At 36.6% G+C, this 10,760-nt stretch overlaps 1 long non-coding RNA gene across 1 annotated transcript; it reads left to right on the top strand.

Moving 5' to 3' along the window:
* Positions 1-693: 693 nt before the first annotated feature.
* LOC117678805 (uncharacterized) lies at positions 694-9,447 on the top strand. The gene is made up of 3 exons (XR_004595130.3): positions 694-825; positions 2,490-2,571; positions 5,088-9,447. It is a non-coding gene; the product is annotated as an uncharacterized LOC117678805 (long non-coding RNA).
* The last annotated feature ends 1,313 nt before the right edge of the window (positions 9,448-10,760 follow it).

Raw genomic sequence — 10,760 nt, forward strand, 5'->3', positions numbered from 1 at the left:
GTAGATGAGGCACCTTAATTTTTGTTAAAGCATTCAGGTTGCCTTCCAAGACAGCCCCATGTAAAGGCTTATATAAAAGGTGACGAAGATATGAATTATTGTTGCTCAATTTCCTGGTGAAGAGTAAAAATCTGATTTGTACAAATGAATCTCCTTGTTTTTGTTTTCTCTCTTGCTACCTAGGGGACTAATAACATTATTTTTCTAATCATCAGGCACAGATACAGTCTTCACACATACGTGCATTAATCAAGTTGCACAGCCACTCCATAAGCAAACCACATCCATATTTTAACATTTCTTCAGTTAAAGCATCAATAATGCACAAGAAGAAATTTCACTGTATTTAGATTGTCATGCAAGCAATTCCTGCTGAAATTCTTGCTCCTATACATTATAGACACCCACCATTAAGAGGGGGTGTTACCATCTTTGCATCTAGTCCATCTATTTCCTTCCCAATGTATGTTCTTTCAGAACTGTTTGGGGATTTGAGAGTTGAATTGGAGCCTTGCTGTCCTACTGCAACAGAAATTTCTTCAGCTCCAGCTCATGTGACCAATTGTAAAAAAAATAATGGAAATTATAGTCTAAATACATTTGTAGCATCAGGAAGCACTTCTTGAAAATCCAGACTTTCTAAGTCATCAATAGTTTCAAGCATCATCTATTTGTTCCTCCTCTTCTCTGCAGTGTTGGTCAAAACTTTTTTGTCTTGAAGGAATACGATAAAATAAACCATGACCCTACTGAAAAATGAGATATTCTATTAATTCTGTGAAGAAGAAATGCATACATCAGAAATGAATGGATAGAGAGACTGGGGTAAGTGTTTCTATGGAAATGCTAGTCTAGGAAGTCACCAGCACTTTAATTAATTAAAAAAAGAAAAAAAGATTCTTCAAAAAATGGACATTTGCCTAAATGTTGCAAGTGGAAGGAAAATAAATTGCACCAAAGATCTGCAAAGAATAAGAAAAGATGGATGGAGGAGCAGAAAATGATTAATAATATCAGTAATAATATCAATAATGACAATATTTGCCTCAGTAGCAGAAAACTAACTAACTTAGGGAAGAGTTTACATCTTTAGAAGTATATTAAATATGATTGGTAGGAAGTTGGAATATTTTTTTGTAGAAATGGAATGGAGATTCTTGTGTCTGAATTGTTATATTCAAGAAGGAGATTGAGATGTTGTAAATCTTAAAGGCAGATTGAAAATAAATTATCAGGTCTAGATAATATCTAAGAGTTCTTAAAGAAATGAATTATAAAATGGTCAGAAATTTAGCAAGTGAAATCAGTTTTGAAAAAAAAAGATTCATAAAGAAAATTACAGGGCATTTAATATAACATTTGTTTATGATATATTTCTGGAAAACATTAATAAAGATCAGAATACAAAACAACAAAATATAAATCTGGTTGAAGAGTCAACATAACTTCGTAAGAAGTAATTCCTATCTTTTATCATTTGCTGAGAATCTCAATATTATAGATAAGGATGCATTAATAAACATTATATATCTGAATTTTTATAATAGGAACAATGAAAAGTATAAATCACACACTTATTTTAAAAGGCATATACTTAGAAATGCTCTATTATTAACTTGGTTAAAAATAAAAAAACAACATTATACAAAAATCCCGATTTGGTTTTCACCCTCAGGAACAATCTTTTTATTGGTTCATAACAGGGGTGAAATCCAGCAAGTTCTAACAGGTTCTGGAGAATCAGTAGCGGAAATTTTGAGCAATTCGGAGAACCGGTAGCGGAATTTTTGAGTAGTTCAGAGAACCAGCAAATACCACCTCTGATTGGCCCCAGAGTGGAGTGGGAATGGAAATTTTGCAATATCCTTCCCCCAGGAGTGGGACAGGAATGGAGATTTTGCAGTATCCTTCCCCTGCCATGCCCACCAAGCCATGCCCACAGAACTGGTAGTAAAAAAATTTGGATTTCACCACTGGTTCATAACTAGCTATATGAGTTAAGAGAAAGAAGGATTTAAACGGAGAAGGAAATCAAAGGGTGAGAAACCTTCAAGTCTCATCAAAAGGATTAAGCTTTATAATAGGAGCATTCTTCTCATTTGTTGATAACTAATTAAAAATAGAAAGTAGAGACATGAATAAATTATTAGGTCTTCCACTGAAAGGACACATATAGAGGCATCCCCAAGATCAATACTGTACCAATGCTTTTTAAATAGTCTAATTCATCAGTGATTAAGACTACTTGAACTAGGTTTCTTCAGTTGGACTTAAATATCACTATGCAGATATGGAGAACACTAAACTGGAAAAATAGTAAACTCAGAAAGTGGGCTGGCCATGTTTGGTGAAGGGAACCATTGCAAAGTAATTCAGGAGAATGGGTACTAAGCTGATATATATATAATGATTTCTCAATGAATGCAATTGTGACTCACATTGGATAAAACCACCACTACATGCTGATGATGTCTTTGATTTCTTTTCAGAGTTGTCGTCCCTTTTTAAAGAATCTTTCAAAACTTCATTGAAGACCTCATTCAACATCCAACAAACATTTATCTTTTTACAGTAGGTTTTTTAAAAAAAGGTTTTTTTTTAAAGACCCTCTCAACCTAGGAGTTTAAAACAAACAAAACTCTGTGTAATGGAATAGCTGTATAAATTATATAAAATCATACATAGTTGAGACATTTTCTCAACTTCTGATAAACAGTATTGTAAATGTGTAATCATGCACAGAAATTAAATTTAGGAACTTTAGACATTTAGGAAATGTAGGAACCTTGAAAGCAAATACTTCTTTATCCAACACTAGTTATAATTATTGAATTGCTGCCATCTGAAAAAAGTAACTTTGATATAGACATTTTAAGAAGTGGGCTGGACAAATTCAATAAAGGTTCGGTGATTTGATGGAAAGATTATGTGACTTAATAGTCTGTAATAGAAGCTGTTTCTTACCTGCAGAATTCCTGAGAATTGCTATTTGGGAGCATTAGAAGAAGGCTATAAAGCTCTTATTTTGTGAATTGCCTGTGAATATCTGGTCATGCATTATAGAACTCAGACCTGATTTCTTCTCTTCTAATGTCCCTCTGCTTTTATGGTCATCCCCATTCAGTCTCTTCAAAACATAAATTTTGCTCATCTAGTGTGAATGGGCAAATTCCATGTTGGGGATCAGTAGGAAATTAATTAAACCCCAGATCTGACAATATCACAATGCCTTTCTAAAAACATAAAATCAGGTGTGATAATTGAGGTTATTTTTCCTGGGGGTGGGGGGAAACAGACAGTAGAGCCACGGAAGATGCAGAAAAGGGCAGTCAAAACAATCAGGCAGCATAGCAGCTCTCTTATAAAGAAAGAACTCAAGAATAATGGGGTAATAATGAGTAAAAATTTTGTAAAAAAGCCAAGGTTTGCAGGCAGTGGCATGGAACTCTTGGGAGCATGTCCTGCATTTGATACCCAGTTCCTTTCATGTTGTAGATCTCAATCTTCAGAGTAATTTTCTTGAATTTTTGAGCTTTGGCCCTTAAACAAAGCACACCATAACTGGCTGAATTTGAGACCTTCTTCACTATAAAACCTAAATTCTGCTGCAAAACCCTGGTCTCCTTTTTTTATAGCAGCAGTGAAATATCCAGTGACTTTTTATGGATAAACTGTGGCCTTATAAAATTGCCACATTCTGATGTAGTAAAGAAGAAGGCATACATAAAACCAGAGATTCTGATATGCATGCAAAATTCATAGCCTGTCAAAATAAAAAAGCATCGAATGTTTAGTGTGTGATGATTCGTTTGTAGATTAAACAGGGACCATGCTTCTTAATCTTCCCTTTCAGAGTCAGTTCCCAGTTGCTTTTATATTTATAACACATTCTCAGGCCACTCCATGGTTTATGTAAACATACATTATGGAGATAGCCAAAGCACATGATTAAATCAACATCTGAATGTGTCTAAGATCTGTTATCACTCCTGCACAGAGTGTATGAATGCCCATGTGATAGAAATGTTATTTTGCTGCTGCTAAATTATGCAGATATTTAGGGGGAAAAAGTTAATTCTGAAGAGGTCTTATGAAGCAGACACAAATCTATTGCTATTGGTTATTAAAGGTTATTATATATTGATAGCCTAGGATTTATTACTGAAAGAATAAACCGATCACTCAGGATTGGATAGTAAACTCTGGGGAATAAGCCGCTGAGCTGTTAGCTTGGGGTAATCTATCAGTAGGAGGAGAAGTTGCGTTCTATCAATTAAAGGAACAAGCAATTCTACTGATTTGCTACTGGCAGACTAATAGAGATAATGGGTTTTACTGGACAGCAAAGATACACAGCAGTAGCAATATATATATATATCCCAGTTCATTAAATGATTATGACTGTTGCTGTACAGATATGTAACTGAAGGACATCTGGCACCAGAGTGTCTAGCTTGGACAGAACTGCAGCAGAAGCAGGGAACAGTAATGGAGAAAAGTCTATGCCTTTCAGTTTGACGGCATACATTAATGAGTTTATGACAGGATTACATTATTTGAATAGAGTTATATTTAGTTTTATTATGCTGCTGTCCTCCCCTCCTTGTTATCCAGTGTTTACGGCATTTTGGCCTGACTTGTAGCAGCCCCTCTAACTATAAATACTTCCTCTGTCACCTTTGCTTAGTGGATGTGATGATGTTATTCCCAGTATGACGAGGTTTCTCCTTGAGTAAATCTATTATGACTGACATGACTCAATGCAGCACAGAGGTCAACAGCTGACACCCTGTAGCAGACACCATCTCTAAATCCCAACTGCATTGTGGATTGGAAGATAGGGTGGGCCCTGAACAGCTGGTGGACAATCATTATAAGCCTTTAGAGAATTGGAACTGAACTACTGGTAGATGGACTGAATCCTAAACCATTGGAGAAAACCTGAAGAGAGGCTAAGATTAATAATCAAGTGAAACTTCCAGTTTCCAAGAACTATAAGATGCATGAATAGTCTAATCTGCCTATGGAATGGACAGATGGCAGCTGGAACACCTGAGCTTTCCTTTCTATGTTACATTTACTTGCAGATTTGTTGTACTGCCTTCTAGAGAAGTTCAGTTGTACAGAATTCATGGTGATATTAAGACGGAACAAAGAAAAGAGAAAACTGCAAGGGCTGAGAGAACCTGGTCAATGGTAAAAGAGTGTCCTAATAATAATTTTGGCTGGGCCCTTGTAAGTATTTCAACCAGTTGGGAAACATGGTTCAAGCAACAGCAGATCAGAGTGACTAGATTGTGTTGGCCTTTGCAAAAAACCCCACAGTGTTGATATTTAGACAAGGGGGTCCCTGGTATTAGTTACCACTCTTTATAGAGTACTATAAAGTTTTAACATATGCCGGTGAAACATAGACACTAATCTCACAATCAATGCAAAAGCTACAAGTAGTGCAAAGAGCCATGGAAAGATGCATGCTCGGCATCACAAGACAAGATAGGAAGACCTGCACATGGATTAGAGAACAAACAAAAATATACAATGTCATCAAAAGAGTAAAAGAATTGAAATGGAAATGGATTGGCCACATAGCAAAAAGAACTGATGGCAGGTGGATTAAGGCAGTCATACAATGGATCCCACTCAGTGGTGAAATCCAAATGTTTTTACTACCGGTTCTGTGAGCGTGGCTTGGTGGGCATGGTATGGCTTGGTGGGCGTGATGTGGCTTGGTGGGCGTGGCTTGGTGGTTGTGGCAGGGGAAGTATACTGCAAAATCTCCATTCCCACCCCACTCCAGGGAAGGATACTGTAAAATCTCCATTCCCTTCCCACTCCTAGGGAAGGATATTGCAAAATCTCCATTCCCACCCCACTCCAGGGAAGGAGATTGCAAAATCTCCATTCCCACCCCACTCTGGGGCCAGCCAGAGGTGGTATTTGCTGGTTCTCCGAACTACTCAAAATTTCTACTACCGTTTCTCCAGAACCTGTCAGAATCTGCTAGATTTCACCGATCCCATTTGATAAAAAGCATCCACAAAAGAGACCTAAAATAAGATGGAATGACGACATCAGCAAGCATTGCAGGCCCAACTGGCAAAAGAAAGCTCAAGACTGTATTCGTTGGAAACATGCTGAAGTGGCCTTCATCCTGCAGTGGATAGACAATGACTAGAATGATGATGATGATGATGACGGTACTATTGAAAACTTTGAAGGTACATACAACATAGTGTTTAATACAAGTCTGCAGGAGTAGGGGTTTTCTAGTCAAAGATAAGAAGAACAAGCAGGGAATCTAGAACTTTATTTCTTCTTAAGGGACTAGTGTAGAATTGATTACACGGACTTGAATACAAACTAAGTATAGAGCGGGAGTTATGATATATAAAAATGTCCCAACCCTCTCAAGTCTTGCTTTTATTCCCAATAAAATCCCCAATGTCTTTTTTATGACACTAAGAAATATATACTTATATAATTATTCCAGCAGGGTTGAGAGAGTGAACCTGAAGAAATATTTATATCTTTATTGTGCGATATAAATGTCCTGCTAAATAGACAAGTTAGACATTTTAATTTGATTTGGTCATCAACATTGTCATCACCTGAACTCCATAAAAATACAAGAAAGCGGGGATGTCACTGACTCTTGGAAACACCTATGAAAGAACATGTTTCTTGAAATAAGTATGCGTTATAGCTCCACAATTAGTGGTTTCACTATTATGGGAGAGCCCAGAGTAATATAATTAATAACTGTAGGTGTCATAAGTGAATAATGGATGTTCTATTTCAGGCAGAGGAATAAATGAATAATCCTACTATAAACCCATTAAAGATGCACAGGCAGCAAAGTGTATAGGTTAATAAAATGTTCAATAATAAATAAATTAACTGAGTGGTAATAAATTTCAAGGGGTTGTCGTCACTCCATTTGTGGACGACAATGAATATATATGAAAAAGCACATCTAATAATCAAATTCAGGAGAGGATGTATCCTGAACCACTTGCATTGACTGAAAATACAGAGAAACCATATTTATATATCAAGCTAAGAAAGCAAAACATTTCGGTTATTTGTGCCTACTGCCCTCTTAACCTCACTGTGTGGTGCATTTTAACCAAGGTCTAGGTTTATTGTGAGTTCATGTTACAAGAAGCATTGTTTTGCACTTGCAGAAATGAAACATCACAATCAATGGCAAATCCTGTTTACAGTTTGTGTAACAGCAAGAAGCTCACCATTTTAGATTTAAATGACACAATAATCTTCAGATCTTGATTAAAAGGCAGCACAGCATGAAGTGATGGTGGTGATAAGTTAAAACATCAACAAAACATTAAAATATTCAAAGTAACAAAAAGCAACCAAGACAATAACAAGTCCATTAACTACAACCATCTCTCTATAGGTCAAATCCGTACTAATGGTCATCACATTTAACCACTAAGGGACTTCTGGAATTTAATATATTCTATAAAGCCATCACTGTGGAGGTGAATCTAATATCTATGGGGAGACTGTTTCATTAATTAAAATGCATAATCACTTGGATTATGAGGTCCATAATTAGCTCCCCTTCTCTCTTAGAAATGTGGGATTCGTGATGATTGGACAGATGGGTTGGTTCTGGGTGGAGAACACAGTCTTGAAGGTATTTTGGCACCATGCAATATAGAGCATTATAGGTCAATGCCAGGACTTTGAATTGCAGTTGGAAGCTCCTTTGCATGTCCTTAAGCATAGGTGTAGTAAGCTGTTGATGGATGACACCTATCAGTAATCAGGTCACTACATTCCATATTAGTTATAGCTTCTCCGTTATCTTCAAATACAGTCCCCTGTTGGCACCTTGCAGTAATGTAATCTAGTGATGAAGGCATGAATTACTGTTGTGAGATTCTCAGGCTCCAGGTAGATTGGCAAGTGGCACAGGAGTCAAAGGTGGGCAGACTCTCTGGCCATGACCTGTGCCTACCCATTCAGGCCTAGCCATGAATGATCCCTCAGGGTTACTGCTTCCCCCAATGACAGACAATACCAGAGCTGGCTAAGTGCCTTGCTGTATAAACAACAGGTCTATCTTGTTTGGGTAGAACTTCAGTCTCCTTTTCTTCATCCAGGCTCCAACTACATTCACATAGCAAGAGAAATCTTCCACAGAATTGCCAGCCTGTTCTAAAATGGTACTGTACATTTAGATCTCATCAGCATGTTGAAGATACCATATCCTGTACCAATGGACGACTTTTTCCATGGATGAATGACAATTTAGTGATACCTGATGTGCAAGAATTATAATAGATACAGTACTGGCAGATCAATGTGCTGAGTGACAAGTATGTCAGTTATCCAACAACAACAATCTAATAATTTAAATCCAGTAGAAAGGGAAAAAAATGAGGTAGAGAGAAATTGAGTTAAGATGAGTTAAGAGAAAAAAGGATTTAAACAGAGAAGAAAATCAAAGGGAGAAAAACCTTATTTAGATCTCACCAAAAAAATTAACATTCATTTGGCAACTTTACTTCCTAAGCTCAGTCTAACTTTCAAAGGTTGTTTCTAGCCTTTTCAGTGGAGATGTCTGGAATTATTTGTAGTTCCTGCTCATTTACTTGTTTTCAGCACCATCTTCTAATTCTGGTCTTCTCAGTGAATGTAGGTCATCCTCCTCCCAATTCAAAGTTATTCATTTGGTACAGAAAAATCCATCTTCCAGGTGGGGAAAAATGTTATCCATAGGTGAGTTCTTTCACATGTCTCCCACATCAGTTCAATTACCCTTATGGGTGGATTCCATTTCACATTTTTTCTTCTATAAAGCTATGCCAGCTATCCTCGATTGACATTTATATGAATGAATATCACTGTGTGAATTGAGTAATTATAGATTTGGCTAGCAGAACTTTGAATGGTATTAGATAAGGAAAACTAAAGATTCATAACAGGAGCCAAATTCCTTTCTAACACTAAAGACTAAGGATTTAGGGAGAATTCAAATCCCCAGTATATTGATTTTTCAGTCTTAGTACTTTGATTGCAAGTGATTTTCAGCAGTATGTAATTTCATTGCGTTCTTTGCACTTAGTACCTAGAACAGTATAACATTTGGCCTTAACTGTGAAATGTCACAATTGTTAGGAATAATAACATTGTACCTTGACTTAAATAAAAGTCATACATTCCTTGGGATTTATTGTTCACAAATTCCTCGGGGAACAGAAAAGTTTGCTGAGCTCAAATCTGAGTTTAAAATTATTTGTGAAACAAAATATTATAACTAAGCTACCCAAAATATTATTAGCAACTCATTTGGCTTTGAAAAGGACACCATACTAAATCAATGAAATCTGAAAGCAAGCTGCATTAATGAATAATTGTTATGAAAATTTGTGACTGCTGCAGGAGACCATGAATAAATGTTTGATGAGCATATGCTATAGAACACTATCTTTGACCGTCTCTTCTCGCAGGTCCAAAATTATGAGATTTGGTTTTGTCTAAGAGGACATCAGATAGGAGACCTTAACGTCCATCAGCTGCTAATTGCCTTTATTGAATAAAATCCACCAAGCTGGAAGTTTATAAGGTAGTGGCAATCATGTCATAAGACTTCTTAGATTACTGAATGTTCCCACCTTCAATAAGAAAATACAATGGGAAAGAGAATTAGGGCTTATCCATATCCTATGGTTTGACATTGTCAGAACTGACCTCTAAAATTCCTACTGGCTCCTGAAGACTATTTTCTTTGGCAATCTGGTGGTATTTGATATGCTATATTTATAATTAACATCATGTTTTTGATGCTGCTTCTGCTATGCAAACTCATAAAGAATAATATAAAAGAAAGAAAAGTTCCAAAGTAGACCATATAAAAGAATGGCGACAGGAAGACGATTGCCAGAAATAGCAATTCTATGTCTCTGTTTCTTCTTTCCATTACTGTAGCTCCAAACACTCTTCTGAAATATAACCACTGCTATAAAGCATTATTTGTTGCTACAGATGCTAGACTAGAGAATATTATAGCTATATATGCTGTATGTACATAAAACTATGCAGAAAATGAAAATCTTGGATTTTACAAGTATCTCCATCTAAAGTTTAGATATCAGGTTTGCACAAATGTTGTTTTTTGGCTGAACTTTATCTATTGATTGTATTTATATATCACCAGACTCAAGAAAAGACTGGTGTTTACATCATACAAACACAAAAACGCAGTAAATCAAAGTAGGGCATCTTCAAAGGGAAGTTGTTTCACTGAAACTGCAATTGCAACTAAAAGAGCCTGTGAACCCTTCCCCTCTTCACTCACCTGCCTGAGAGATCATTTAAAGTGCATACTGCTCAGATCATACTGCTGCTACCACAACCTTGCACATTGTATCCATGTACTCTGTTTCCCCGAAAATAAGACATCCCCTGATAATAAGCCCAATTGGGCTTTTGAGCGCATGCACTAAAATAAGCCTCCCCCCCAAAATAAGCCCTCCCTGAAAATATTTAAACGCAGAGCTGGAAATCAGGTAAGATGGCAAGAAGAGCCTCATCTTGCTCCATGAGCCCCAAAATAATAAGACCTCCCCAAAAATAAGGCCAAGTGCTTGTTTCGGGGTTCAAAAAATATAAGACAGGGTCTTATTTTCGGGGAAACACTGTATTAATGGGTTTCATGGTGTTCGATAAGCCCTTTGCTTTTGTAAATATATTGCCTATCTCCACAACAAGTTACAAGAATAAGTTAC

This window comes from Pantherophis guttatus, chromosome 6 (genome assembly GCF_059756535.1).
Source record: "Pantherophis guttatus breed Tessera chromosome 6, ASM5975653v1, whole genome shotgun sequence".
Lineage (NCBI taxonomy): Eukaryota > Metazoa > Chordata > Lepidosauria > Squamata > Colubridae > Pantherophis > Pantherophis guttatus.